This window comes from Ovis canadensis, chromosome 7 (genome assembly GCF_042477335.2).
Source record: "Ovis canadensis isolate MfBH-ARS-UI-01 breed Bighorn chromosome 7, ARS-UI_OviCan_v2, whole genome shotgun sequence".
Lineage (NCBI taxonomy): Eukaryota > Metazoa > Chordata > Mammalia > Artiodactyla > Bovidae > Ovis > Ovis canadensis.
The window spans coordinates 67,318,985-67,326,374 of record NC_091251.1 but is presented as its reverse complement, the minus strand read 5'-3'; the positions used below and the strand labels follow the sequence as shown (position 1 = coordinate 67,326,374).

General features: G+C 38.3%; 1 non-coding gene across 1 annotated transcript; it reads right to left on the bottom strand.

Annotated features, from left to right (window-relative positions):
- Nucleotides 1–6,514: 6,514 nt before the first annotated feature.
- On the bottom strand, nucleotides 6,515–6,621 carry LOC138444513 (U6 spliceosomal RNA). The gene has a single exon (XR_011258530.1). It is a non-coding gene; the product is annotated as a U6 spliceosomal RNA (small nuclear RNA).
- Nucleotides 6,622–7,390: the final 769 nt, after the last annotated feature.

Here is a 7,390-nt window from a genome sequence, read left to right as displayed (position 1 = left end):
TTAATTCTTTGAGGTAACATCATCCTGTTTTGCAAAGTGGCTCTACCATTTTGCATTCCCACTCTCAGTGTGCATTGGTTCTAATTTCTCCATAGCCTCATCAGTGCTTGTCTTTTGTTACTATTATTATTATTATTTTGATAATAGCTATCTTGACAGGTGTGAGATGATAGCTCTTTGTGGTTTTAATTTACATTTCCCACATGATAAGTGGCATTGGTAGTATTGTGGTGAGCAGAGCTGTTTTCCAATCAGATTTTATCAGTATAAGATAACCAGGCTTACCACACTGACTTGATATCAATACAGCCAAAAGCCAAAAGTGAAAAAAAAACCAAAACCTTAAATTGTAGTTAGCCTTTGTAACCTTATTAATATTTTCCATTTAGTTCTGTTATGTTGGAATCTTTACTTGTAAGCTGCAAGTACTGGTTATTTTCTATTTTTTCTCTTGAAGGAGTCTATCTGAATGGGGGTGGGGGTAGCTTCAAGCTACATAGATAAAGCTCAAAGAAGAAAAACAGGTAGTTGCTCAGGAAAGATCTCTAGAGATATTTGGAACTTTTCGGACACATGAAATAATTCTTATAAAGCCAGACCTTCAAGTAGACTGTGAGCTAGAAATAAAAGCTCATTTAAGAATAAATTAATAGAACAAGTTTCAGGAAGATCAATGGACATTATAATGTTGTCAGTGGTATCTCAGGCACAATCATAGTTAAGACAAAAACCAGGTAAAAAAAAAAGTGATTAAAGAGGGTGCTAATGGGCTTCCCTAATAGCTCAATTGGTAAAGAATCTGCTTGCAATACAGGAGACACTGGTTCGATTCCTAGGCCAGGAAGATTTGCTAGAGAAGGGATGGGCTTCCCACTCCAGTATTTTTGGGCTTCCCTTGTGGCTTAGCTGGTAAAGAATCTGCCTGCAGTGCAGGAGACCTGGATTCAATCCTGGGTTGAGAAGATCCCCCAGAGAAGGGAAAGGCTACCCACTCCAGTGTTCTGGCCTGGAGAATTCCATGACTGTATAGTCCTGTTATCGCAAAGAGTCGGACATGACTGAGCGACTTTCACTTTCAATGAATAGAAGGCCTCCTGATAACTCAGTGGTAAAGAATCTGCCTGCAGTGCAGGAGACAGGAGTTCTATCCCTGGGTCAGGAAAACCTCTCAGAGGGAATGGCAACCCACTCCAGTATTCTTGCCTGGGAAATCCCATGGCAGGCCATAGTTCATGGGGTCGTAAAAGAGTTGGACACAACTTAGCAACTAAACAATGATAATGAATAGAGATTCTGTTCAATTGGTAGGGGGAGGTATGCATCAAGTGATCCTAATAAGCTTTCAGGCAGCATTGTAAACCACTGCTTGTAATCTCAATTTTTAATTTGAGAATAGAGGTTCTCAAATTTTAATGTGCATCAGAATCACCTGGAGGGCTTGTTAAACTAAAAATTGCCCTACCCCAGAATTTCTGACTGAGCAGGATGGGGTAAGAGCTATGCTTGCATTTCAACAGACAAACAGGTAATGTTAATGCTGCTGGTCTGGGAACTACATGTTGAGAACCTAACTAAGGTAGTTATTTATACACTCATCTCTTACTAGACTGCAAGCCCTGCAAAAGATAGAGATCTTGTCTTGGCCAGTTGGTAGCAAAACGTTCAGCACATATTGAATGCTTAAGAGATGTGATATTGTAGACTAGTACATTAAATTTCGGACACAAATCACCATTATGTGAGTTTGAGGATTGGCAAATCACTAGTTCCAAAGCTCAGTTATTCCCATGATAGTCCCAACCTAAAGTTATAGATCTGCAAGGCTGGCCCTGGGGTTGCCATCACTCCAAACAAAGTTTCCAGGATGAATCTCATGGCTCAAGGACTCAGGGTGAAAACCTAAAAGCTTGTCTATTTTCATCAACTGCACTGTACTCTCCTTTTTTAAGACATCAAAGATACGTTTCTTGGCACTAGCTTTTGTTTGTTTGCTAAACACTAGATTTTTATTAATTGTTGGAAAGGGTTGTTTTATAACATTTTTTGATCTCTGGATGGAAAAAATGATCCTGATCAAAAAACTAAATAAAATTATACTGTCTAATGGGTAGGAGATCCAGCCATTCATCCTAAAGGAGATCAGTCCTGAGTGTTCATTGGAAGGACTGATGTTGAAGCTAAAACTCCAATACTTTGGCCACCTGATGCGAAGAGGAAAAGACCCTGATGCTGGGAAAGATTGAGGGCAGGAGAAGAAGGGGACGACAGAGGATGAGATGGTTGGATGGCATCACCGACTCAATGGACCTGGGTTTGGGTGGACTCCGGGAGTTGGTGATGGACAGGGAGGCCTGGTGTGCTGCGGTTCATGGGATCGCAGAGTCGGACACGACTGAGCAATTGAACTGAACTGAATGGCTGTATCATAACATTTCTGCTTTCCTCTTTACCAGATTCAGTAAATACATTTTTAGGAGATAACTGGAATCTTTCTTCCTTTAGCAAAGCTTTACTGGCCATGCAGCATCTGTGTCCTACATTCAGGAACACGTGGATGAGCAGAATCCAGCCCAGGCCCTCCTGAGGCTCACAGGCCACTGAGCCTAAGGCAACATGGAGAGGACCAGAGGTGGTTATCAACCCCTGTGTGGTCCCAGGCAGCATGAAGGGCGACCTGTAGTCCAGGCCAGGAGAGAGCCGAGTGGGGAAGGAGGGTAAGCCAACCCTAAGTGAAGAGACATTTTTACCCTTCACTTAGTGAATCCTTCTGAGGCTGCTTTTAAAAAATTTAAAAAAAAAAAGCGAAGAGTCTCTTAGGACTCAAGTGATGAGCAAATTCCGTTTCAGAAATATAGGGAACAAGCAGGTTTCCTTCTTAAAATTTAACTATTGTTACAATGGAGTAAAAAAAAACTGAGACTCTGTGGTCCTCAGGATTTTGGTTGGTTGGTCAATGCCTGTATCCACCCCCTCCACCCCATTTAACCATCACACAAAGCAAACCCTCCTTCCCCATTTACAGATACATGCAAGCACACACTCTTTAAATCTTCTCCTGTAATTTTTTCAAGTGAATCCTTTGTTTGCTCTGCTATATGTTACAGCATCAGTCACTCTGACTCCCTGGCAGACATTAAGGATAAGGAAGCAATTATACTCTTGAAAAAGCACATTTATGGACACTTTACATGTCCATTCAAACCTTTTCCCCTTGCAAGTCTTGCCTTTGGCTGCCTCTATATACAGAGGGCATTTTAAAACCATTATGTATGTATGTGTATGTGTGCATGTGTACAGTTGTAGCTTCAAAAAGCATTTACACATTTAGAGTCTGTTCTTACCTTTGCCTTCCATTAAAACAAATAAGGATCATGATACTTGATCTTGTATGGGACATCACTTTTGAAAAATGGTTTGTTTACCAAACCCCCAAATAAAAGGCTCTTGGTTTTCATAGTTTGTAGAGAATACATTCTCCTATAAAACATGTTTTTTGTTTTTGGTATTTTTTTTTAGAAAAGACCTCATTGTTTTCAGATGGGCTTGTGGTTATGGTGTGCACAGTTGATTTTGATTCAAGAATACCTCCGGAGTTCTCTTTTAGATGGATCAGTCTGTGTGTCTTACTACGGTACAATAATGAGATGATTTTAATCAGAATGGGATATTTTTCTTTACTATTGAGCAAATTTTATATTCTATTTTTCTCAATTATTTTTAATCTTAAATGAAAGAAAGATGTGCGTTTATACTACTCTTGATTCCCAAGCTGAATATTTTATTTTGCACACCTTTTTCTCATCAGAAACTAGAGGAAAACTCCATTTTTTTTCTTGCTTCTCTGTGTTTTGAAACTTTCTTATTTTTTCTGTATATCTGCAGTATCTTTGTAGAGGCCTGATTTGGGCTTGACTTTCATTTCAAGAAGCATTCCACTTTAAAATAACTGTTCCTTTACCCTATTAACGAAAGCACGGGAAAGTAATACGAGTAATACACATAGCTTAAAATGTTCACTCAAGAAGAATAAGATGTAAGAAGAGATAAAAGAGACAAAGATGAACTTGGAGCAGTACAATTTAGGTTAATTGTATCTCTGTCTAAGGGTTGTTGTGAGGATTAAATTAATACACATAAAGCAATTGTAAGAGTGTCCTACCCAGTAAGCACTCAATAATGGTTAGTTAGTGTTATTATTATCTGAAAAAAAAAAAAACAAACTGTGTTTCAGAGTGAACAAATCTGGTCAAGGATTAAAATACAGAATTTTAAATTTATTTTAAATGTTCCACTCCCTTGTTTTTTAAGCTTCCATTATTCTAGATAGAAGTCAATATATTTTTCACATGGGAAACAAAACAGCCTCTCCTCTTTAGGAGATGGTGATCTCTAAGGCACACAAAAAGCAAACAACAACAACAACAAAATCCTTTCTTGAAGCCATTCTTTTCTAAGTTTGTTGTTGGCTGGTCACTGGTTCATCGATCAGAGGGTCCTGGGTTTGGGGCTACATAAGCAGCTCTCTCTCCAACAGTATGACTCTCCACTAATTGGAATGAGAAGTTAATCTCTCTTCAACTGAACCCAGCTGAGTCTCTGAGAGCAATGATGTATTTAAAAGATCTGTGGCAGTCCAGGGCATGTGGCACTAACCGGATTTAGCTCATTAGCAAATCCACAAGGCCCTGCTGACACTGCACCCAGAATAAAATACATGAGGCCGGCCTGTGCCCTGTGGGCACCTACAGCATGACTACATAATAAAAAGGCATTTATTAATAATCTCATTGGTCACACAATACAAAGGAAGGCAACAAGAAGTCAAGCACTGTCATTTGTCGTGACTAGAGAGGCATAATTAAAATAAGTGTCATGTGATTAACCTTTGAAAAATTAATCTGGAATGAAAAAAGGCACAAAAACAAGGATAGGCTCTTAACATGAATTTAATACAATAGACAGCTGTTGTATGCTCTTTGATCAAATTCCATATGCTTGTGAAATGTTAGTGCCCTTGATAGCAAAGAGCAATTAGCAAAATTTAGCAAGTGAGGTGTCTATTGTTAAGAAATAACAGCAGAGCACAGAGGAGCAGGGTGAATAGTGGTAAAGGCTGCCAGTTTTGGTGTCATCCATCTGGGTTTGAGTCCAGATTCCTCCCTTTACCATCTATGTGTTCTTGGGCAATTTTCTCAGCCTTTTAGTAACTCAGTTTCCATATCTGTAAAATGGAGATATTTATACATCATATATGATTCTTGTAATGACTAAATAAGGTCATATATGTACAAGTCTCAGCGCAGAGTGAGGCACACTATAGCTCAAAAAGTCTTAGCATTGATAGAAATTACTTGTGAGTTAAGTCTGGATGTGGAGAAGTTTTCTCTGCATGGAAAACGAGAAGCGCACACTCCAGCACTGTGATCTATGATGCTTCAGTGCTAGTCAATGGAATTTTTCCCAGGGTCTTGCTGGCAGTGATCTTATCTTGTGATTTAATGTCAAAGGTGGCACATCAGTAATTCTGAAGGAATGTTACAGGCTATGGCAGAACAAGCAGACTCAAGAATAACATTTGTACATTTCGGCTAGCCCCAGAATGCTCAGCTCACATCCTGTAGGGCCAGGCAGTAATGAACTAGCCAGGAAGTGGTGAGGGCTACAGAACATGTACTCCCCACTGGAGGCAGCTGTCACTCAGATAAAGCCACTTTTTGTCTTAAGGAAATGCAAGTCCAGTGCTGCCAGTTTTAACAAAGGATGCTAGAAATACTGATTTTCATGAGAAATATCCCATTTAAACAGTCTACTGGCCACACCCAGCCCTTCATCCAAGGCTGGGACTAGGGTGAGTTAAGTGGGGTATTCATCTCAGATGCAAAATTTAAGGGAACACCCCAACATTTAAAAGAACCAAAATAAATAGTGTATTGATACAGTATTTCAAAAATAAAATTTAAAACAAAATATCATGATTTAGAAAATATCAAGCTCTTAACATAGGATCTATGTTACTGATTTTTCCTTTTGTCTCATATTCTGACATATCTCTACATGACACTGCCTTGCCTCTGTCTGGCCTCTAAATTTCACTGCCACCAAACTGCTAGGCAGTTGCCAGCTTCTCAGCTGGACCAATTCTTGGAACAACCAAAATATTGCCCAAAATAAAATAGAATAAATTGTCAGTTAGTTGAGGAGCTATTCAACTCCATCTTTATTCAACAAAATTTCATTAACATCAACGGATTAGTCTGTTTGTAAATAAGTGTTGTTTTGCTTTTGAATACAGTTATTTAAAAAAAAATAATACTCTAACAAAATAGCTTAGTGGATGACCTGCTTTTATGAACAGAAGAAATTTATAAATAGGCAGTAGGATAGGCATTCTTGAGTTCAAAATTTTCTTTGAAATCATATGCAACATTTTGATTCTCACTTTTCATAAGATTCTTTTTTTTTAAATTTTTTTTTTAGCTTTTTATTTTTTAAATTTTAATATCTTTAATTCTTAAAAAATATGGAACGCTTCACGAATTTGCATGTCATCCTTGCGCAGGGGCCATGCTAATCTTCTCTGTATCGTTCCAATTTTAGTATATGTGCTGCCGAAGCGAGCACCATAAGATTCTTAAAAGGCTCAGGACCACTTACTCTGCCCCCACCCTGACCAAGACTTGGAATTATTGAAGTAAAGCATGACAATGAGAACATGGGCTTTGAAGCCAGACAGGTCTGGGTTTAAATCCTCTTTCTTGCCTTGATTCCTTGGACAAGTAATTTCTTTCTTAGTTTTCTTATCTGTAAAAGAGACCATCTCATCAACTTGTTGTAGAGACCAGAGTAGATAACACATGGTGTTATCTCTTTGTTCTTAGTCTGGCGAGAGACTCTGAGTATATAGTAGTTGTTGTCATCATTTATCATATTCACTGGAAACCATGCCCTGCCAACATCCTTAAAAATAAGTGATTATACTTAAGTAATTTAAATAGGTCCTTTATTTATGCTATTAATTTTCTTGGTTCACCTTCATAAACAGCACAAGATTTAGCTTCAGTTTGGGTGGAATTACCACAAATCCTGAATTTACTGGGGCCTAAATTAAAAAAAAAAAAAAGCTATCCTTGATATGGCAAATTTTTTCCCTTTAAATTAAAAAGAAACAATTCCATAGCATTAAAACAATAAACTAAATGTAAACTAAGCTAAAAGTAAAAATAAATGGTTATGGCCTTATTGCACATTCTGTAAGGAGAATGACTACTGAGTAGTTAGCAGGTCAACCTAGTAGCCCCTTGGGGTGCTATGGGATGTGACTCAGGAGAACTGTGATGGAATTCAACCTTAGCAGCCAGGTTTTCTGGTGTTAAGTTCTAATAATGTTCCT